Genomic DNA, 23,250 nt, shown 5'->3' with positions numbered 1-23,250 from the left:
ACTACTCCTGAAGCAGGATTTGTTGGGGTATGTGACAAAGTGTAAGAAAGTAAACTCTGGATTGATATGAGTAAAACTGAACCTGGTCATGAGAGAAGAAAGATCATGACAGGAAAGTGTTTTGGGAGCAGCTGAGTGAGTGTGTTAGCAGCTTTGATGTACGAAACTGGGATATAGCGATGGGTAATTTGAATGCAAAGGTGAGTAATGTGGCAGTTGAGGGAATAATTGGTGTACCTGGGGTGTTCAGTATTGTAAATGGAAATGGTGAAGAGCTTGTAGATTTGTGTGCTGAAGAAGGACTGGTGATCGGGAATACCTGGTTTAAAAAGAGAGATGTACATAAGTATACATATGTAAGTCGGAGAGATGGCCAGAGAGCGTTATTAGATTATGTGTTAATTGATAGGCATGTGAAAGAGAGACTTTTGGATGTTAATGTGCTGAGAAGGGCAGCTGAGGGGATGTCTGGTCATTATCTTGTGAAGGCAAAGGTGAAGATTTGTAGAGGTTTTCAGAAAAGAAGAGAATGTTGGGGTGAAGAGAGTGGTGAGAGTGAGCGAGCTTGTAAAAGGAGACTTGTGTGAGGAAGTCCAAGGTGAGACTGATTGCAGAATGGCAAAAGGTGTGAGCAAATGAAGTAAGGGGAGTGGGGGAGGAATGGGATGTATTTGGGGAAGCAGTGATGGCTTGCGCACAAGATGCTTGTGGCATGAGAAAGGTGGGAGGTGGGAAGTTAAAAAATTGTAGTGAGTGGTGGGATGAAGTAAGAGTGTTAGTGAAAGAGAAGGGAGATGGCGTTTGGACGATTTTTGCAGGGAAATGCAAATGACTGGGAGATGTATAAAAGAAAGTGGCAGGAGGTCAAGAGAAGGGTGCAAGAGGTGAAAAAGAGGGCAAATGAGAGTTGGGGTTAGAGAGTATCATTAGATTTTAGTATGAATAAAAAGATTTTTTGGAAGGAGGTAAATAAAATGTGTAAGACAAGAGAACAAATGGGAACGTTTGTGAAGTGGGCTAATGGGGAAGTAATAACAAGAAGTGGTGAAGTGAGAAGGAGATGAAGTGAGTATTTTAAAGGTTTGTTGAATGTGTTTGAAGATAAAGTGGCAGATAAACAGTGTTTTGGTCAAGGTGGTGTGCGAAGTGAGATAGTCAAGGAAGAATGGTTTGGTAAACAGAGAAAAGGTAGTGAAAGCTTTGCGGAACATGAAAGGCGGCAAGGCGGCGGGTTTGGATGGTATTGCAGTGGAATTTATTAAAAAAGGGGATGACTGTGTTGTTGATTGGTTGGTAAGGATATTGAATGTATGCATGGATCATGGTGAGGCAAAAGGCATAAGTTTGTTGAGTATTCCTGGGAAATTATATAGGAGGGTATTGATTGAGAGGGTGAAGGCATGTACAGAGCATCAGATTGGGGAAGAACAGTGTGCTTTCAGAAGTGGTAGAGGATGTGTGGATCAGGTGTTTGCTTTGAAAAATGTTTGTGAGAAATATTTAGAAAAACAGATGGATTTGTATGTAGCATTTATGGATCTGGAGAAGGCATATGATTGGGTTGATGGAGATGCTTTGAGGAAGATATTATGAGTATATGGTGTGGGAAGTAAGTTGCTAGAAGCAGTGAAAAGTTTTTACCTAGGATGTAAGGCATGTCTACGAGTAGGAGTAAATAAAACAGCAGGATAGTTAAGCCTGTGGCTACTCTTTTCAGTGAGTCACTCAGTATGGGAAATGCTACAGAAGAATAGAAATTTGCCAACATAACACCAATTAAAAAAAGATGAAAATCACCGTCTGAACTTAATCATACAATTAGCATAATGTATGTAGTCAGTAAAGTAATAGAAACCATCACTCGGGATAAGACTATGAACAATTTATAGGACTACCTATTATAAATGAGCCTCAGCACTGTTTTCAACACTGTCACTCATGTTTGACAAATGTGCTTAATATCTTTTATGAAGTATTCAACATATATGGTAGAAGTAAATGGTAGATGTCATCTATTTAGACTTTCTAAGAGCATTAAATAAAGTCTGCATCGAAGCTTATTAACAAAAGTTAAGTCATAGTCAGGTTAGGAAATTGGTTGACTGGCCATAAGCAGAGCAGTAATTAATGATCAAGCTTCTGAATGGTTGAGCATAACAAGTAGTGTGTTACAGGGATCAGTCATGGGACCAGTTCTATGTCTCGTATATATATTAATGATACCGATTATGGATGCATTGTAAGATATTTATATTTGCAGATGATACTATCCTGCTGGGGAGAAAGAATACTTCCCACGCATCCCTCACGTGTTGTAAAAGGCGACAAAAGGGGATGGGAGCGGGGGGCTGGAAACCCTCCCCTCCTTGTATTTTAACATTCTAAAAGGGGAAACAGAAGAAGGAGTCACGTGGGGAGTGCTCATCCTCCTCGAAGACTCAGATTGGGGGTGTCTAAATGTGTGTGGATGTAAGCAAGATGAGAAAAAAGGAGAGATAGGTAGTACATTTGAGGAAAGGAACCTGGATGTTTTGGCTCTGAGTGAAACGAAGCTGAAGGGTAAAGGGGAAGAGTGGTTTGGGAATGTCTTGGGAGTAAAGTCAGGGGTTAGTGAGAGTACAAGAGCAAGGGAAGGAGTAGCACTACTCCTGAAACAGGAGTGGTGGGAGTATGTGATAGAGTGTAAGAAAGTAAACTCTGATATGAGATGGGTGATTATTGGTGCATATGCACCTGGGCATGAGAAGAAAGATCATAAGAGGCAAGTGTTTTGGGAGCAGCTAAGCGAGTGTGTTAGTAGTTTTGATGCACAAGACCAGGTTATAGTGATGGGTGATTTGAATGCAAAGGTGAGTAATGTGGCAGTTGAGGGAATAATTGGTGTACATGGGGTGTTCAGTGTTGTAAATGGAAATAGTGAAGAGCTTGTAGATTTATGTGCTGAAAAAGGACTGGTGATTGGGAATACCTGGTTTAAAAAGAGAGATATACATAAGTATACGTATGTAAGTAGGAGAGATGGTTGAAGAGCGTTATTGGATTACATGTTACTTGATAAGCATGCGAAAGAGAGACTTTTGGATGTTAATGTGCTGAGAGGTGCAACTGGAGGGATGTCTGATCATTATCTTGAAGAGCCGAAGGTGAAGATTTGTAGAGGTTTTTAGAAAAGAAGAGAGAATGTTGGGGTGAAAAGAGTGGTGAGAGTAAGTGAGCTTGGGAAGGAGACTTGTGTGAGGAAGTACCAGGAGAGACTGAGTACAGAATGGAAAAAGGTGGGAACAAAGGAGGTAAGGAGAGTGGGGGAGGAATGGGATGTACTTAGGGAAGCAGTGATGGCTTGCGCAAAAGATGCTTGTGGCATGAGAAGCGTGGGAGGTGAGCATATTAGAAAGGGTAGTGAGTGTTGGGATTAAGAAGTAAGATTATTAGTGAAAGTGAAGAGAGAGGCATTTGGACAATTTTTGCAAGGAAATAATGCAAATGAGTGGGAGATGTATAAAAGAAAGAGGCAGGAGGTCAAGAGAAAGGTGCGAGAGGTGAAAAAGAGGGCAAATGAGAGATGGGGTGAGAGAGTATCATTAAATTTTAGGGGGAACAAAAAGATGTTTTGGAAGGAGGTAAATAAAGTGCATAAGACAAAGGAACAAATGGGAACTTCAGTGAAGGGGGCTAATGGGGAGGTGATAGTGGTGATGTGAGAAGGAGATGGAGTGAGTATTTTGAAGGTTTGTTGAATGTGTTTGATGACAGAGTGGCAGATATAGTTCGTTTTGGTCGAGGTGAAGTGCAAAGTGAGAGGGTTAGGGAGAATGATTTGGTAAACAGACAAGAGGTATTAAAAGCTTTGCGGAAGATGAAAGCCGGCAAGGCAGAGGGTCTGGATGGTATTGCAGTGGAATTTATCAAAAAAGGAGGTGACTATTGTTGACTGGTTGGTAAGGTTATTTAATGTATGTATGACTCATGGTGAGGTGCCTGAGGAGTGGTGGAATGGTTGGATAGTGCCACTGGACAAAGGGAAAGGGGATAAAAGTGAGTGCTCAAATTACAGAGGTATCAGTTTGTTGAGTATCCTTGGGAAATTATATGGGAGGGTATTGATTGAGAGGGTGAAGGCATGTCAGAGCATCAGATTGGGGAAGAGCAGTGTGGTTTCAGAAGTGGTAGAGGATGTGTGGATCAGGTGTTTGCTTTGAAGAATGTATGTGAGAAATACTTAGAAAAGCAAATGGATTTGTATGTAGCATTTATGGATCTGGAGAAGGCATATGATAGAGTTGATAGAGATGCTCTGTGGAAGGTATTAAGAATATATGGTGTGGGAGGCAAGTTGTTAGGAGCAGTGAAAAGTTTTTATCGAGGATGTAGGAAGAGAGGAAAGTGATTGGTTCTCAGTGAATGCAGGTTTGCGGCAGGGGTGTGTGATGTCTCCATGGTTGTTTAATTTGTTTATGGATGGGGTTGTTAGGGAGGTGAATGCAAGAGTTTTGGAAAGAGGGGCAAGTATGCAGGCTATTGTGGATGAGAGAGCTTGGGAAGTGAGTCAGTTGTTGTTCGCTGATGATACAGTGCTGGTGGCTGATTCGTGTGAGAAACTGCAGAAGCTGGTGACTGATTTTGGTAAAGTGTGTGAAAGAAGAAAGCTTAGAGTAAATGTGAATAAGAGCAAGGTTATTAGGTACAGTCGGGACAAGTCAATTGGGAGGTAAGTTTGAATGGAGAAAAACTGGAGGAAGCGAAGTGTTTTAGTTATCTGGGAGCAGATTTGGCAGCGGATGGAACCATGGAAGCGGAAGTGAATCATAAGGTGGGGGAGAGGGCAAAAGTTCTGAGAGCGTTGAAGAAAGTGTGGAAGTCAAGAACATTATCTCGGAAAGCAAAAATGGGTATGTTTGAAGGAATAGTGGTTCCAACAATGTTATGTGGTTGCGAGGCGTGGGCTATAGATAGAGTTATGTGGAGGAGGTTGGATGTGCTGGAAATGAGATGTTTGAGGACAATATGTGGTGTGAGGTGGTTTGATCGAGTAAGTAATGTAAGGGTAAGAGAGATATGTGGTAATAAGAAGAGTGTGGTTGAGAGAGCAGAAGAGGGTGTTTTGAAATGGTTTGGTCACATGGAGAGAATGAGTGAGGAGAGATTGACCAAGAGTTTATATGTGTCAGAGGTGGAGGGAACAAGGAGAAGTGGGAGACCAAATTGGAGGTGGAAAGATGGAGTGAAAAAGATTTTGAGTGATCGGGTCCTAAACATGCAGGAGGGTGAAAGGCGTGCAACGAATAGAGTGAATTGGAATGATGTGGTATACCAGGGTTGACGTGCTGTCAATGGATTGAACCAGGGCATGTGAAGTGTCTGGGGTAAACCATGGAAAGTTCTGTGGGGCCTGGATGTGGAGTCGGTGCATTATAACATGACAGCTAGAGACTGGGTGTGAATGAATGTGGCCTTTGTTGTCTTTTCCTAGCGCTACCTTGTGCACATGAGGAGGGAGGGGGTTGTTATTTCATGTGTAGCGGGATGGCGATGGGAATGAATGAAGGCAGACAGTATGAATGATGTACATGTGTATATATGTATATGTCTGTTTGTGTATATATATGTATACGTTGAGATGTATAGGTATGTATATTTGTGTGTGTGGATGTGTATGTATATACATGTGTATGTGGGTTGATTGGGCCATTCTTTCGTCTTGTTTCCTTGCGCTACCTCGCTAATGCGGGAGACAGCGACAAAGGAAAATAAATAAATGAATAATATATGAATAACAAACTGAATGTCTGTAGCTTCATTATGACATATACAAACTAATGAACTGTGCTAATAGGTGGAAAAATATTTTGATATTGATACATGGAAAGTTTTTACGTCAGGAGTAAAAATGACAAGACAAACTATGACATGAAATCTGTTGAGTTAAAAACAGAAATGAGGAAAAGGACCTTGGTGTGATAATCTCTGGTGATCTACAGCAAGTAAACAGCACAGAAGCAAGAAAAATAGTGAACAAAATTCCTGAATTCATGGGTAAGGCTTTCCATTTTAAGTCTCAGGAAATTATTTTCACTCTTTACAACTCACTGCTGCATCCTCATCTGGGGTATTATGTCCACTTTTGGTTGTCTTACTTGAGGTAAGATATAGACAGAACCAAAAGAGTGCAGAGGCAAACTACCAAGATGATTCCCAGCCCGAGAAACAAATCCTACAAGAGCCAAATAAAAGAAGTGAGTTTAGTTTAGAAAAAAGGTGAAGAGGTGATCTAGCACAAATATTCAAACTCATTAAAGGATTTGATTATCTCAGTTTCAAGAGCTACTTACAGATAGATTCATTTGATATTACTCGGTAATAGAATAAACTCAAGGGCAAATGTTTTTCCTCAAATGAGGTGACGTACTTTTTCTTTAACAGAATTACCGACATATGGAACAACTTATCAATTAGAGTAGTTGAAAGCAGCATCACGGATACATTTAAGCAAAGAGCTGATAAATATTTTGCTTCATTTCCATGACTAACATTATGTGTACCTCCTTAACTGTCTGTGAATCTTTCTACTTCTACCATATTAATCAAAGGCTTTCTGACCTCTTCCATTTTCACAAATGGCTTCATTAGGACCCTGTGGTCTGTTGCTGAATTCAGTTGTAAACACCTTAAACTCAAACTAAGGAAAGTACTATGGCCTTATAACACCAAGAACTGGTTGAGACCTTTACATCAGGGAGCACAGGACAACCATGGCCATGGCATCCATCTTACACTAGGGTCAATTGTAAGGATCCCAAAGAACGGGTCTAACTTTCTTCATAATAGTCCTAACAACACAGTACTTTTCAGATGCAATGGAGAAGAAGCTATGCAGTGATTCCACTCCCAAGAAGTCTTTATATTATTCTGGTAACTCTGGGAAACAGAGACTGTCATTCATCAAGGCCCAGATGATGATGCGATGAGTGGATGTATGCAGGAGGAGGAAGATAATTCTATTGTTCTCCATATCCTCCATGTGTTGAAATGCAGATCTTTGAACATTCTTGTGAAGACATCGAACTCTGATATGTTCATCATCCTTGTCCAGCACTTTTCTTGGTTTGTTTCATCTAGTAAAGGATGCAGTATCATGGTCAACTGGAGATTACAAAGAATTACCATCAGAAAACTGATGGATGCCATTCGAACCTGAGTGAAGTGCAGCTCTTCCCCTCTTTGTGGCCCTGACTGATTGTTTTTCCACTTCAGCTCTGAAACGATGGTCTAAAAGAATGCGCTTCAAAGCCTGTCAAACGTCCAAGAAATGTCATAAGACACATGACTCATGTGACAAGTTATCCAAATGAGAAACTTGAGTTGGAATCCTGAATGTTCAAGGCCTTGGAGGAGTTCTTCATCCAGATCTATGGAGGAGGGATGATGTCTTTCATTGAAATAAGGCAGAAGACTTTTTGTCAAGAAAACCAAAACATGGAAATTATTACATCATCTCAGAATGCCTTATACCAGCCCTGTCTGAAAGTGGCTTACCAAGCAAGTGCATGGATATCTGCCCATGACCCAAAAAGCAAAGACACTGATCCAAGTCTTCAAGACTGGAGGAAAGAAGAGAATAAGTTCTTTCCACAATGCATCATGATCCCTGCAGTCACTTCATACCAAGGAACTGTATGGCCAACTGCCCATGACCCAGGAAGCATAGTCCCTGGTTCATGTCTTTTGGGCAGGAAAAAAGATAAGTTCATTCCAAATTAGATCCCTGCTGTCAGTGCAGTCTGTCTGAAGCTTGTGAAATGTGGATGCATGAACACATGTTCAGGTACATGCAGTTGAAGGAAATAAATTCTCATTTATACTGCACTTAACAGTTACCAGAGAAGTAGCTCATTCTTCAAAGCAGCAATCAACAGGAAAAATATTTTTCTTTGTATATATCAGTATGTTGTTTGTGCATCAAACTAACTATACATTTTCATATAATATTATCTATTCTCATTTTTCCTACAGTCTCTAACTACATAATAATATGTAAATACAGTATTAATCTTATCAAAAAGTATTTGCTTTGTCGCTGTCTCCTGCGTTAGCGAGGTAGTGCAAGGAAACAGACGAAAGAACGGCCCAACCCACCCACATACACATGTATATACATACACGTCCACACACGCAAACATACATACCTATATATCTCAATGTACACACATATATATATATATATATATATATATATATATATATATATATATATATATATAAACACACAGACATATACATATATACACATGTACATAATTCATACTGTCTGCCTTTATTTATTCCCATCTCCACCTCGCCACACATGGAATAACAACCCCCTCCCCCTCATGTGTGTGAGGTAGTGCTAGGAAAAGACAACAAAGGCCACATTCGTTCACACTCAGTCTCTAGCTGTCATGTAATAATGCACCGAAACCACAGCTCCCTCTCCACATCCAGGCCCCACAGAACTTTCCATGGTTTACCCCAGACGCTTCACATGCCCTGGTTCAATCCATTGACAGCACGTCGACCCCAGTATACCACATCGTTCCAATTCACTCTATTCCTTGCATGCCTTTCACCCTCCTGCATGTTCAGGCCCCGATCACTCAAAATCTTTTTCACTCCATCTTTCCACCTCCAATTTAGTCTCCCACTTCTCCTCATTCCCACCACCTCTGACACATATATCCTCTTGGTCAATCTTTCCTCACTCATTCTCTCCATGTGACCAAACAATTTCAAAACACCCTCTTCTGCTCTCTCAAACACACTCTTTTTATTTCCACACATCTCTCTTAACCTTACATTACTTACTCGATCAAACCACCTCACATCACATATTGTCCTCAAACATCTCATTTCCAGCACATCCACCCTCCTGCACACAACTCTATCCATAGCCCACGCCTCACAACCATACAACATTGTTGGAACCACTATTCCTTCAAACATACCCATTTTTGCTTTCCGAGATAATGTTCTCAACTTCCAAACATTCTTCAAGGCTCCCAGAATTTTCGCCCCCCTCCCCCACCCTATGATTCACTTCCGCTTCCATGGTTCCCTCCACTGCCAGATCCACTCCCAGATATCTAAAACACTTTACTTCCTCCAGTTTTTCTCCATTCAAACTTACCTCCCAATTGACTTGACCCTCAACCCTACTAGTAGTACCTAATAACCTTACTCTTATTCACATTTACTCTTAACTTTCTTCTTTCACACACCTTACCAAACTCAGTCACCAGCTTCTGCAGTTTCTCACATGAATCAGCCACCAGCGCTGTATCATCAGCGAACAACAACTGACTCATTTCCCAAGCTCTCTCATCCACAACAGACTGCATACTTGCCCCTCTTTCCAAAACTCTTGCGTTCACCTCCCTAACAACCCCATCCATAAACAAATTAAACAACCATGGAGACATCACACACCCCTGCCGCAAACCTACATTCAATGAGAACCAATCACTTTCCTCTCTTCCTACATGTACACATGCCTTACATCCTCAATAAAAACTTTTCACTGCTTCTGACAACTTGCCTCCCACACCTTATATTCTTAATAACTTCCACAGAGCATCTCTATCAACTCTATCATATGCCTTCTCCAGATCCATAAATGCTACATACAAATCCATATGCTTTTCTAAGTATTTCTCACATACATTCTTCAAAGCAACCACCTGATCCACACATCCTCTACCACTTGTGAAACCATAATGCTCTTCCCCAATCTGATGCTCTGTACATGCCTTCACCCTCTCAATCAATACCCTCCCATATAATTTACCAGGAATACTCAACAAACTTATACCTCTGTAATTTGAGCACTCACTCTTATCCCCTTTGCCTTTGTACAATGGCACTATGCAAGCATTCTGCCAATCCTCATGCACCTCACCATGAGTCATACACACATTAAATAACCTTACCAACCAGTCAACAATACAGTCACCCCATTTTTTAATAAGTTATCATTATTATTATTATATTTGACTGCTGTTTCCTGCGTCAGCAAGGTAGCACCAGGAAACTGACAAAGAATGGCCCATCCACTCATATACACATATATATATATACGTAAACGCCCATATATATATACATATACATATCAACATATACACAGACATATGCATATACTCACATGTACATATTTATACTTGTTTGCTTTCATCCAGCTGTCATGTGTAATATACCAAAACTACAGCTCCCTATCCATACCCAGGCCCCACAGACCTTTCCATGGTTTACCCCAGACATTTCACATGCCCTGGTTCAGTCCAATGACAGCACGTCGACCCCGGTTTACCACATTGTTCCAATTCAATCTATTCCATTCACACCTCTCACCCTCCTGAATGTTCAGGCCTCGATCACTCCAAATCTTTTTCACTCCATCCTTCCACCTCCAATTTGGTCTCCCACTTCTCCTCGTTCCCTCCACCTCTGACACATATATCCTCTGTCAATCTTTCCTCACTCATTCTCTCCATTGTTGATCTTTCCTCACCCATTCTCTCCATTTGTCCAAACCATTTCAACAAACCCTCTTCTGCTCTCTCAACCACACTCTTTTTATTACCCTTTCATTACTTAACTTGATCAGACCACATCACACCACATATTATCCTCAAATATTTCATTTCCAACAAATCCATCCTCCCCCATACAACCCTATCCATAACCCATAACATTTTTGGAACTACTATTCCTTCAAATATACTTATTTTTTGCTCTCCAAGATAGTATCCTCTCCTTCCACATGCTTTCACGGGTCCATTTGCTGCTAAGTCCACTCCAAGATATCTAAAACACTTCACTTCAGAAAGTAATGTTATAAACTATGTCTTTAACCAATAATCATTCTCAAGATACAAAAAGCAAAATTTGTAGTGTATGCTGCACAGTTTGTTGTCATTTCTAGTTCTAAGCTCTTGTGTCATATTCCTGCTGTAATATTAACAGTATTGGCTATGGAAATATATATCATATGATAAATATTATTTACCCAAATACCCCTAAAGACGGCCAACAGAGCCTCATTTCTGCAACAATTCCAAAAAAATAAGGGGAGATCCAGGGAACAACCAACACTCACTGACTTAACTTCAACAAACCAGGTAAACCACATTGAGGAAATCAATCATTCTCACCCGTTTGTAGGTAGTTAGATAATAATCAAGAACAACCTGTGCAAAGAGGAAAAAAGAATCCATTTGCAATCCTGAATCTTACATTGAGTAACCTTAAACATGGTCATGGTAATTTACTTCTCTCTCTGTACTACTCCTTTCATTCTATCCCATCCTCATCAACATGCACTCACTTGGATTTAATCCCATTTTCCATTTATCTAATCAATTCTGGAGGTTGTCCAGGTACCCCTGTAGGCAGATGCAATCATAAACATTATTTCCCTTACAATCTTGGTATTGTCTTACAATTCCAGTCCATCAGGCAAGTCATCTATATAACCAAAAATAGCAGGAGCCCACTTCGAGGATGCATGTGTTACTGTGTTCTTTCCTCTCTTCTAGTGAGGTAGCCTTCTCATACAGGGAGGAAGCCCAAGAACACAGACTACCCATCCTTATTTGATTTAACATGGGGCTTACCTTACCACACATGGCTAAAAACTGGTTATTCATGAACTCTTTTTGCTTAAGCCTGTTATCTCCCATTTGGAAAGTTTGTACTTAGCAAGTAGTCATACATTTGCTTTCCAACTACCTTCTTTAATATTTCATTAATCACACCTGTTAGTGAGACGGACCAGTAGATCACTGCATTTTCCCGATTCCTTTTCTTAAATACAGATATAACATTTGTCCTCTTCCATATCTTTGGAGCTACATCTTCCAACAGTGACCTCTTGAACAATATTCCTAGCAGTCTAGGAAGTGGCTTCACACATTCTTTCAGCACATTAGGGAGACTTCATCAGGACCATGGGCTTTCTATGGGTCAGTTTCTTATAATAGACTGATTATGTTGTTGTCAGTTATTATAGACAAAAACCTTTATCTCCCTTGCACCCTGGTATTTTTTAACTTATCATTCAACTCCTTACATATTTCCTCATCTTCCTCAAGAATTCTTCCCTCCAAGTTTTTTAGCTTGATTATTTGTTGTTTCACCATGAATTTGTTCATGATGAACCAACGTAAAAATTTTGGAATCTCTTGCTTTTTTTAAAAATTCCTCTGGTCCTCCCTCATTACTTTGCAATACAAGTGGCTGCATTAACTTTTGTATCTCCTCCATAATACATCCCTGAAATCTCACTTTATGACATTTTTTTCTGAACTATATCTCTCCAATTTGGTCCTCCTCCTCTATTGGCCATCAGAAGTTATTTATTTATTTATTTTGCTTTGTCGCTGTCTCCAGCGTTAGCGAGGTAGCGCAAGGAAACAGACGAAAGAATGGCCCAACCCACCCACATACACATGCATATACATACACGTCTACACACGCAAATATACATACCTATACATTTCAATGTATACATATATATACACACACAGACATATACATATATACACATGTACATTATTCATACTGTCTGCGTTTATTCATTCCTATTGCCACCTCGCCTCACATGAAATAACAACCCCCTCCCCCTCATGTGTGCGAGGTAGCGCTAGGAAAAGACAACAAAGGCCACATTCGTTCACGCTCAGTCTCTAGCTGTCATGTAATAATGCACCGAAACCACAGCTCCCTTTCCACATCCAGGCCCCACAGAACTTTCCATGGTTTACCCCAGATGCTTCACGTGCCCTGGTTCAATCCATTGACAGCACGTCAACCCTGTTATACCACATCGTTCCAATTCACTCTATTCCATGCATGCCTTTCACCCTCATGCATGTTCAGGCCCCGATCACTCAAAATCTTTTTCACTCCATCTTTCCACCTCCAATTTGGTCTCCCACTTCTCCTCGTTACCTCCACCTCTGACACATATATCCTCTTGATCAATCTTTCCTCACTCATTCTCTCCATGTGACCAAACCATTTCAAAACACTCTCCTCTTCTCTCTCAACCACACTCTATTTATTACCACACATCTCTCTTACCCTATTATTACTTACTTGATCAAACCACCTCACACCACATATTGTCCTCAAACATCTCATTTCTAGCACATCCACCCTCCTGCGCACAACTCTATCCATAGCCCACGCCTCGCAACCATACAACATTGTTGGAACCACTATTCCTCCAAACATACCCATTTTTGCTTTCCAAGATAATGTTCTCAACTACCACACATTCTTCAAGACTCCCAGAACTTTCGCCCCCTCCCCCACCCGATGATTCACTTCCGCTTCCATGGTTCCATCCGCTGCCAAATCCACTCCCAGATATCTAAAACACTTCACTTCCTCCAGTTTTTCTCCATTCAAACTTACCTCCCAGTTGACTTGACCCTCAACCCTACTGTACCTAATAACCTTGCTCTTATTCACATTTACTCTTAACCTTCTTCTTTCACACACTTTACCAAACTCAGTCACCAGTTTCTGCAGTTTCTCACATGAATCAGCCACCAGTGCTGTATCATCAACGAACAACAACTGACTCACTTCCCAAGCTCTCTCATCCACAACAGACTGCATACTTGCCCCTCTTTCCAAAACTCTTGCATTCACCTCCCTAACAACCCCATCCATAAACAAATTAAACAACCATGGAGACATCACACACCCCTGCCGCAAACCTACATTCACTGAGAACCAATCACTTTCCTCTCTTCCTACACGTACACATGCCTTACACCCTCGATAAAAACTTTTCACTGCTTCTAACAACTTGCTTCCCACACCATATATTCTTAATACCTTCCACAGAGCATCTCTATCAACTCTATCATATGCCTTCTCCAGATCCATAAATGCTACATACAAATCCATTTGCTTTTCTAAGTATTTCTCACATACATTCTTCAAAGCAAACACCTGATCCACACATCCTCTACCACTTCTGAAACCACACTGCTCTTCCCCAATCTGATGCTCTGTACATGACTTCACCCTCTCAACCAATACCCTCCCATATAATTTACCAGGAATACTCAACAAACTTATACCTCTGTAATTTGAGCACTCACCTTTGTCCCCTTTGCCTTTGTACAATGGCACTATGCAGGCATTCCGCCAATCCTCAGGCACCTCACCATGAGTCATACTTACATTAAGTAACCTTACCAACCAGTCAACAATACAGTCACCCCCTTTTTTAATAAATTCCTCTGCAATACCATCCAAACCCGCTGCCTTGCCGGCTATCATCTTCCACAAAGCTTTTACTACCTCTTCTCTGTTTACCAATCATTTTCCCTAACCCTCTCACTTTGCACACCACCTCGACCAAAACACCCTATATCTGTCACTCTATCATCAAACACATTCAGCAAACCTTCAAAATACTCACTCCACCTCCTCACATCACCACTACTTGTTATCACCTCCCCATTAGCCCCCTTCACTGAAGTTCCCATTTCTTCCCTCGTCTTACACACTTTATTTACCTCCTTCCAAAACATCTTTTTATTCTCCCTAAAATTTAATGATACTCTCTCACCCCAACTCTCATTTGCCCTCTTTTTCACCTCTTGCACCTTTCTCTTGACCTCCTGCCTCTTTCTTTTATACATCTCCCACTCATTTGCATTATTTCCCTGCAAAAATCGTCCAAATGCCTCTCTTCTCTTTCACTAATAATCTTACTTCTTCATCCCACCACTCACTACCCTTTCTAATCTGCCCACCTCCCACGCTTCTCATGCCACAAGCATCTTTTGCGCAAGCCATCACTGCTGCCCTAAATGCATCCCATTCCTCCCCCACTCCCCTTACCTCCTTTGTTCTCACCTTTTTCCATTCTGTACTCAGTCTCTCCTGGTACTTCCTCACACAAGTCTCCTTCCCAAGCTCACTTACTCTCACCACTCTCTTCACCCCAACATTCTTTCTTCTTTTCTGAAAACCTCTGCAAATTTTCACCTTTGCCTCCACAAGATAATGATCAGATATCCCTCCAGTTGCACCTCTCAGCACATTAACATCCAAAAGTCTCTCTTTTGCGCGCCTATCAATTAACACGTAATCCAATAACGCTCTCTGGCCATCTCTCCTACTTACATACGTATACTTATGTATATCTCTCTTTTTAAACCAGGTATTCCCAATCACCAGTCCTTTTTCAGCACATAAATCTCCAAGCTCTTCACAATTTCCATTTACAACACTGAACACCCCATGTATACCAATTATTCCCTCAACTGCCACATTACTCACCTTCGCATTCAAATCACCCATCACTATAACCCGGTGCATCAAAACCACGAACACACTCATTCAGCTGCTTCCAAAACGCTTGCCTCTCATGATCTTTCTTCTCATGCCCAAGTGCATATGCACCAATAATCACCCATCTCTCTCCATCAACTTTCAGTTTTACCCATATCAATCTAGAGTTTACTTTCTTACACTCTATCACATACTCCCACAACTCTTGTTTCAGGAGTAGTGCTACTCCTTCCCCTGCTCTTGTCCTCTCACTAACCCCTGACTTTACTCCCAAGACACTCCCAAACCACTCGTCCCCTTTACCCTTCAGCTTCGTTTCACTCAGAGCCAAAACATCCAGGTTTCTTTCCTCAAACATACTACCTATCTCTCCTTTTTTCTCATCTTGGTTACATCCACACATATTTAGACACCCCAATCTGAGCCTTCGAGGAGGATGAGCGCTCCCCGCGTGACTCCTTCTTCTGTTTCCCCTTTTAGAAAGTTAAAATACAAGGAGGGGAGGGTTTCTAGCCCCCTGCTCCCGTCCCCTTTAGTCGCCTTCTACGACACGTGAAGAATGCATGGGAAGTATTCTTTCTCACCTGGAAGTACCTATAATAATATCTGATTCCTTCATTGTATTCACAGAACTTTGCATAGTACTGGTCCATATTATCAGAGCCCTCTCTCATCCAGTCAGTACTCTCAAAGAACTTGATGTTCCACACAGTTGCCATGATTGTACTTCCTCTATTGTTCCTGTGCCCACTGACCCCACCTCCTGCATCCTCCATAACCAAGTACTTAAAAACAAGCATAGTGTGATCACTCTTTCCAATAGCAACATCATATTCATAAGGTCTATTTCCAAGCTGGTGTGTGTAAAGAAGATCAAGTGGAGATGGTGTATTGTCAGCCTTATATCTTGAATGCTCTATTACATATATGTTGATGCAGGAAGTTCTCTTGTATACTTTCAAGAAATTTGTCTCTCCCAGACTCAGCATCTCCATGGAGATTCAAGTTTTCCCAGTCTCCTTCCCAATAATTTAAATCTCCATTTATCATTACCATTTCTAAAGAGGGAATGTCTTGTTGCTTTCTTCACTACTTATTTTGTTCCATTATTATTCTCAACATACCCTGTTCTGCGTCTGTGGAGGACTATAAACCAAAGTATAATACACTTCCAACCCATACATACCTTTCCCATTATGTATTGTCTCAAGGCCCATTATTTATTGGACTTCAATGGAATCCCTTCTCAAGTGGGGCTAATTCCCTTTCCTTTATCTTCTGTATTTCTTCTTGCTATTGTGTACCCCTCCGGACAGAGTAGGTTAAAGATAAGTCCATTTGTGAGTTTTGTCTTCAATAGTCTCACAAAATATGGGATGCAATCTTGTATATGATCCCTAAATTTTAGCCCCTTTCCATTTGCTACAAGGCCATCTGTATTTGTATACAGAACCTTCACCTAGTTCTTGCCTCCTTGGACAAAAGGTGGGGATGATGTTCTTCACTCTGGCCTGATCTGACTCTCAAAAATTTTTGCCTTTTGCCAGTTCTCCTGGACCATCTCTCCTACTTTACTTAGTTGGTTATTCCTGAGAAACTCTTTTGCACCTTTCCTTTCTGGCAAGTTTGTTAAGCCTGTTTATGCACCTTATGGCTACAAACCTCCATATCAAATGTTACCCTAAGAGGCCTTTTCATAGTGTCTTGTCTGTATTTGCCCATTCTTCTAACTTTAATTTTTCCACTTTTTTTTTTTTTTTTTTTTATACTTTGTCGCTGTCTCCCGCGTTTGCGAGGTAGCGCAAGGAAACAGACGAAAGAAATGGCCCAACCCCCCCCATACACATGTACATACACACGTCCACACACGGAAATATACATACCTACACAGCTTTCCATGGTTTACCCCGGACGCTTCACATGCCTTGATTCAATCCACTGACAGCACGTCAACCCCTGTATACCACATCGCTCCAATTCACTCTATTCCTTGCCCTCCTTTCACCCTCCTGCATGTTCAGGCCCCGATCACACAAAATCCTTTTCACTCCATCTTTCCACCTCCAATTTGGTCTCCCTCTTCTCCTCGTTCCCTCCACCTCCGACACATATATCCTCTTGGTCAATCTTTCCTCACTCATTCTCTCCATGTGCCCAAACCATTTCAAAACACCCTCTTCTGCTCTCTCAACCACGCTCTTTTTATTTCCACACATCTCTCTTACCCTTACGTTACTTACTCGATCAAACCACCTCACACCACACATTGTCCTCAAACATCTCATTTCCAGCACATCCATCCTCCTGCGCACAACTCTATCCATAGCCCACGCCTCGCAACCATACAACATTGTTAGAACTACTATTCCTTCATACATACCCATTTTTGCTTTCCGGGATAATGTTCTCGACTTCCACACATTTTTCAAGGCTCCCAAAATTTTCGCCCCCTCCCCACCCTATGATCCACTTCCGCTTCCATGGTTCCATCCGCTGACAGATCCACTCCCAGATATCTAAAACACTTCACTTCCTCCAGTTTTTCACCATTCAAACTCACCTCCCAATTGACTTGACCCTCAACCCTACTGTACCTAATAACCTTGCTCTTATTCACATTTACTCTTAACTTTCTTCTTCCACACACTTTACCAAACTCCGTCACCAGCTTCTGCAGTTTCTCACATGAATCCGCCACCAGCGCTGTATCATCAGCGAACAACAACTGACTCACTTCCCAAGCTCTCTCATCCCCAACAGACTTCATACTTGCCCCTCTTTCCAAGACTCTTGCATTTACCTCCCTAACAACCACATCCATAAACAAATTAAACAACCATGGAGACATCACACACCCCTGCCGCAAACCTACATTCACTGAGAACCAATCACTTTCCTCTCTTCCTACACGTACACATGCCTTACATCCTCGATAAAAACTTTTCACTGCTTCTAACAACTTGCCTCCCACACCATATATTCTTAATACCTTCCACAGAGCATCTCTATCAACTCTATCATATGCCTTCTCCAGATCCATAAATGCTACATACAAATCCATTCGCTTTTCTAAGTATTTCTCACATACATTCTTCAAAGCAAACACCTGATCCACACATCCTCTACCACTTCTGAAACCACACTGCTCTTCCCCAATCTGATGCTCTGTACATGCCTTCACCCTCTCAATCAACACCCTCCCATATAATTTACCAGGAATACTCAACAAACTTATACCTCTGTAATTTTTCCACTTACCTATAATAAATCCAGCAACTGAAGCACTTCCTAGGCCTTCTGCCCTTCTTGGGCTACTCTTCCTTACTTGTCTGGCAGGTGATCTTTCTGACTTGCACCTGTTTACTTCCCTCTGCATGGCTTCCCTTGTCTGCATAGTAACCCGTCTTTCTGTTTATCTCGTGCAATGTCTTCCTCTTTATATCTTACCTTGTCCAAAACTTAACATTTTCATTACTGTAATGGCCAATATTTCGCTGTTTAACTTTTTCATCTAATCTACCACATGCTTCCTTAATGGACTTGTCCTTGACTGCAGCTAATACCTTCTCACTGGATCTGCACAAATTTCACTTTGGAGATCCATTTCAAAATTTAGAGGTGTTCTTTATCTGTTTCTACTGCATCTAACAAGCAGACATTTTTTATTCTACTTGTGTGTACATGCTGAGAACATCCTTCAGTTTTTAAATCATACTGTCATGCTCCATCACAGCTTTGCTTAACTAGTCTAACTCTATATATCTCTAGCATTTCTCACTCTCTGTCTCAAGGGCAGACTTCCAGCTTCCTCCATTTGTCCTCTAGATCCCCCGATAGAACCTTTTTGCACTTTTCATGGTTGTAAGCAGCTTCTTTAACCTGTCCTCCAAGTGATATATTTGTAGAAGCTCATTCACTCACACATTATCCATATGGTGCAAGTTATCAGCTCTCTGGTACCCCATGACATCGCTGGTATCATCAGTCTTCCTTGAGATAACAAGCAGTGGTGATGTGAGAAGGAGATGGAGTGAGTATTTTGAAGGTTTGTGGAATGTGTTTGATGATAGAGTGGAAGATATAGGGTGTTTTGGTCGAGGTGGTGTGCAAAGTGAGAGGGTTAGGGAAAATGATTTGGTAAACAGAGAAGAGGTAGGAAAAGCTTTGCGGAAGATGAAAGCTGGCAAGGCAGCAGGTTTGGATGGTATTGCAGTGGAATTTATTAAAAAAAAAAGGGGGTGACTGTATTGTTGACTGGTTGGTAAGGTTATTCAATGTATGTATGACTCATGATGAGGTGCCTCAGGTTTGGTGGAATGCTTGCAAAGTACCATTGTACAAAGGCAAAGGGGATAAAAGTGAGTGCTCAAATTGCAGATGAATAAGTTTGATGAGTATTCCTGGGAAATTATATGGGAGGGTATTGATTGAGAGGGTGAAGGCATGTACAGAGCATCAGATTGGGGAAGACCAATGTGGTTACAGAAGTGGTAGAGGATGTGTGGATCAGGTGTTTGCTTTCAAAAATGCATGTGAGAAATACTTAGAAAAGCAAATGGATTTGTATGTAGCATTTATGGATCTGGAGAAGGTATATGATAAGAGTTGATAGAGATGCTCTGTGGAAGGTACTAAGAATATATGGTGTGGGAGGCAAGTTGTTAAAGGAGTGAAAAATTTTTATCGACGATGTAAGGCATGTGTACATGAAGGAAGAGAAGAAAGTGTGTGAAACAAAAAAGCTGGGAGTAAATGTGAATAAGAGCAAGGTTATTAGGTACAGTAGGGTTGAGGGACAAGTCAATTGGGAGGTAAGTTTGAATGGAGAAAAACTGGAAGAAGTGAAGTGTTTTAGATATCTGGGAGTGGATTTGGCAGTGGATGGAACTATGGGAGCGGAAGTGAATCAAAGGGTGGGGGAGGGGGCAAAAGTTCTGGGAGCCTTGAGAATGTGTGGAAGTCGAGAACGTTATCCTGAAAAGCAAAAATGGGTATGTTTGAAGGAATAGTGGTTCCAACAATGTTATATGGTTGCGAGGCGTGGGCTATAGATAGAGTTGTGTGGAGGAGAGTGGATGTGCTGGAAATGAGATGTTTGAGGACAATATGTGGTGTGAGGTGCTTTGATCAAGTAAGTAATGAAAGGGTGAGAGAGATGTGGGGTAATAAAAAGAGTGTGGTTGAGAGAGCAGAGAGGGTGTTTTGGTCACATGGAGAGAAGTGAGCGAGGAAAGATTGACAAAGACGATATATGTGTCAGAGGTGGAGGGAACGAGGGAAGTGGGAGACCAAATTGGAGGTGGAAAGATGGAGTGAAAAAGATTTTGAGTGATCGGGGCCTGAACATGCAGGAGGGTGAAAGGCGTGCAAGGAATAGAGTGCATTGGAACGATGTGGTATACCGGGGTGGACGTGCTGTCAATGGATTGAACCAAGGCATGTGAAGCATCTGGGGTAAACCATGGAAAGTTTTGTGGGGCCTGGATGTGGAAAGGGAGCTGTGGTTTCGGTACATTATACGTGACAGCTAGAGACTGAGTGTGAACGAATGTGGCCTTTGTTGTCTTTTCCTATCGCTACCTCACACACATGTGGGGGGGAGGGGGCCTGTTATTTCATGTGTGGCGGGCTGGCGACGGAATGAATAAGGGCAGACAGTATGACTTATGTACATGTGTATATATGTCTGTGTGTACAGAATGGAAAAAGGTGAAAACAAAGGAGGTAAGGGGAGTGGGGGAGGAATGGTATGTATTTAGGGAAGCAGTGATGGTTTGCGCAAAAGATGCTTGTGGCATGAGAAGCATGGGAGGTGGGAAGATTAGAAAGGGTAGTGAGTGGTGGGATGAAGAAGTAAGATTATTAGTGAAAGAGAAGAGAGAGGCATTTGGACGATTTTTGCAGGGAAATAATGCAAATGAGTGGGAGATGTAAAAAAGAAAGAGGCAGGAGGTCAAGAGAAAGGTGCAAGAGGTGAAAAAGAGGGTAAATGAGAGTTGGGGTGAGAGAGTATCATTAAATTTTAGGGAGAATAAAAAGAAGTTTTGGAAGGAGGTAAATAAAGTGCGTAAGACTAGGGAACAAATGGGAACTTCAGTGAAAGGGGCTAATGGGGAGGTGATAACAAATAGTGGTGATGTGAGAAGGAGCTGGAGTGAGTATTTTGAAGGTTTGTTGAATGTGTTTGATGATAGAGTGGCAGATATAGGTTGTTTTGGTCGAGGTGGTGTGCAAAGTGAGAGGGTTGGGGAAAATGATTTGGTAAACAGAGAAGAGGTAGTAAAAGCTTTGCGGAAGATGAAAGCCGGCAAGGCAGCAGGTTTGGATGGTACTGCAGTGGCATTTATTCAAAAAGGGGGTGACTGTATTGTTGACTGGTTGGTAAGGTTATTTAATGTATGTATGATTCATGGTGAGGTGCCTGAGGATTGGCGGAATGCGTGCACAGTGCCATTGTATAAAGGCAAAGGGGATAAGAATGAGTGCTCAAATTACAGAGGTATAAGTTTGTTGAGTATTCCTGGTAAATTATATTGGAGGGTATTGATTGAGAGGGTGAAGGCATGTACAGAGCATCAGATTGGGGAAGAGCAGTGTGGTTTCAGAAGTTGTAGAGGATGTGTGGATCAGGTGTTTGCTTTGAAGAATGTATGTGAGAAATAGTTAGAAAAGCAAATGGATTTGTATGTAGCATTTATGGATCTAGAGAAGGCATACGATAGAGTTGATAGAGATGCTCTGTGCAAGGTACTAAGAATATATGTGTGGGAGGCAAGTTGTTAGAAGCAGTGAAAAGTTTTTATCGAGGATGTAAGCATGTGTACGTGTAGGAAGAGAGGAAAGTGATTGGTTCTCAGTGAATGTAGGTTTGCGGCAGGGGTGTGTGATGTCTCCATGGTTGTTTAATTTGTTTATGGATGGGGTTGCTAGGGAGGTGAATGCAAGAGTTTTGGAAAGAGGGCAAGTATGCAGTCTGTTGTGGATGAGAGAGCTTGGGAAGTGAGTCAGTTGATGTTCGCTGATGATACAGCGCTGGTGGCTGATTCATGTGAGAAACTGCAGAAGCTGGTGACTGAGTTTGGTAAAGTGTGTGAAAGAAGAAGTTAAGAGTAAATGTGAATAAGAGCAAGGTATTAGGTACAGTAGGGTTGAGGGTCAAGTCAATTGGGAGGTAAGTTTCGAATGGAGAAAAACTGGAGGAAGTAAAGTGTTTTAGATATCTGAGAGTGGATCTGGCAGTGGATGGAAGCGGAAGTGAATCATAGGGTGGGGGAGGGAGTGAAAATTCTGTGAGCCTTGAAGAATGTGTGGAAGTCGAGAACATTATCTCGGAAAGCAAAAATGGCTATGTTTGAAGGAATAGTGGTTCCAACAATGTTGTATGGTTGCGAGGTGTGGGCTATGGATAGAGTTGTGCGCAGGAGGATGGATGTGCTGGAAATGAGATGTTTGAGGACAATATGTGGTGTGAGGTGGTTTGATCGAGTAAGTAACTTCAGGGTAAGAGAGATGTGTGGAAATAAAAAGAGAGTGGTTGAGAGAGCAGAAGAGGGTGTTTTGAAATGGTTTCGGCACATGGAGAGAATGAGTGAGGAAAGACTGACCAAGAGGATATATGTGTCGGAGGTGGAGGGAACGAGGAGAAGTGGGAGACCAAATTGGAGGTGGAAAGATGGAGTGAAAAAGATTTTGTGTGATCGAGGCCTGAACATGCAGGAGGGTGAAAGGAGGGCAAGGAATAGAGTGAATTGGATCGATGTGGTATACTGGGGTTGACGTGCTGTCAGTGGATTGAATCAGGGCATGTGAAGTGTCTGGGGTAAACCATGGAAAGCTGTGTAGGTATGTATATTTGCGTGTGTGGACGTATGTATATACATGTGTATGGGGGTGGGTTGGGCCATT

General features: G+C 41.6%; 1 protein-coding gene and 1 long non-coding RNA gene across 6 annotated transcripts in view; one reads left to right on the top strand and one right to left on the bottom strand.

Moving 5' to 3' along the window:
* The window catches only part of LOC139765362 (uncharacterized), a 574,294-nt gene that overhangs the window by 437,657 nt on the left and 113,387 nt on the right, over positions 1-23,250 (top strand). The gene's annotated exons all lie outside the window — the stretch shown is intronic.
* The window catches only part of LOC139765358 (uncharacterized), a 32,698-nt gene continuing 10,391 nt past the window's right edge, over positions 944-23,250 (bottom strand). The window contains exon 3 of the long non-coding RNA XR_011716645.1: positions 944-6,211. This is a non-coding gene — a long non-coding RNA (uncharacterized lncRNA). The remainder of the gene's footprint in view (positions 6,212-23,250) is intronic.

Source organism: Panulirus ornatus, chromosome 54, assembly GCF_036320965.1.
Source record: "Panulirus ornatus isolate Po-2019 chromosome 54, ASM3632096v1, whole genome shotgun sequence".
Classification (NCBI taxonomy): domain Eukaryota; kingdom Metazoa; phylum Arthropoda; class Malacostraca; order Decapoda; family Palinuridae; genus Panulirus; species Panulirus ornatus.
This window is presented reverse-complemented; position numbering and strand designations above follow the sequence as displayed.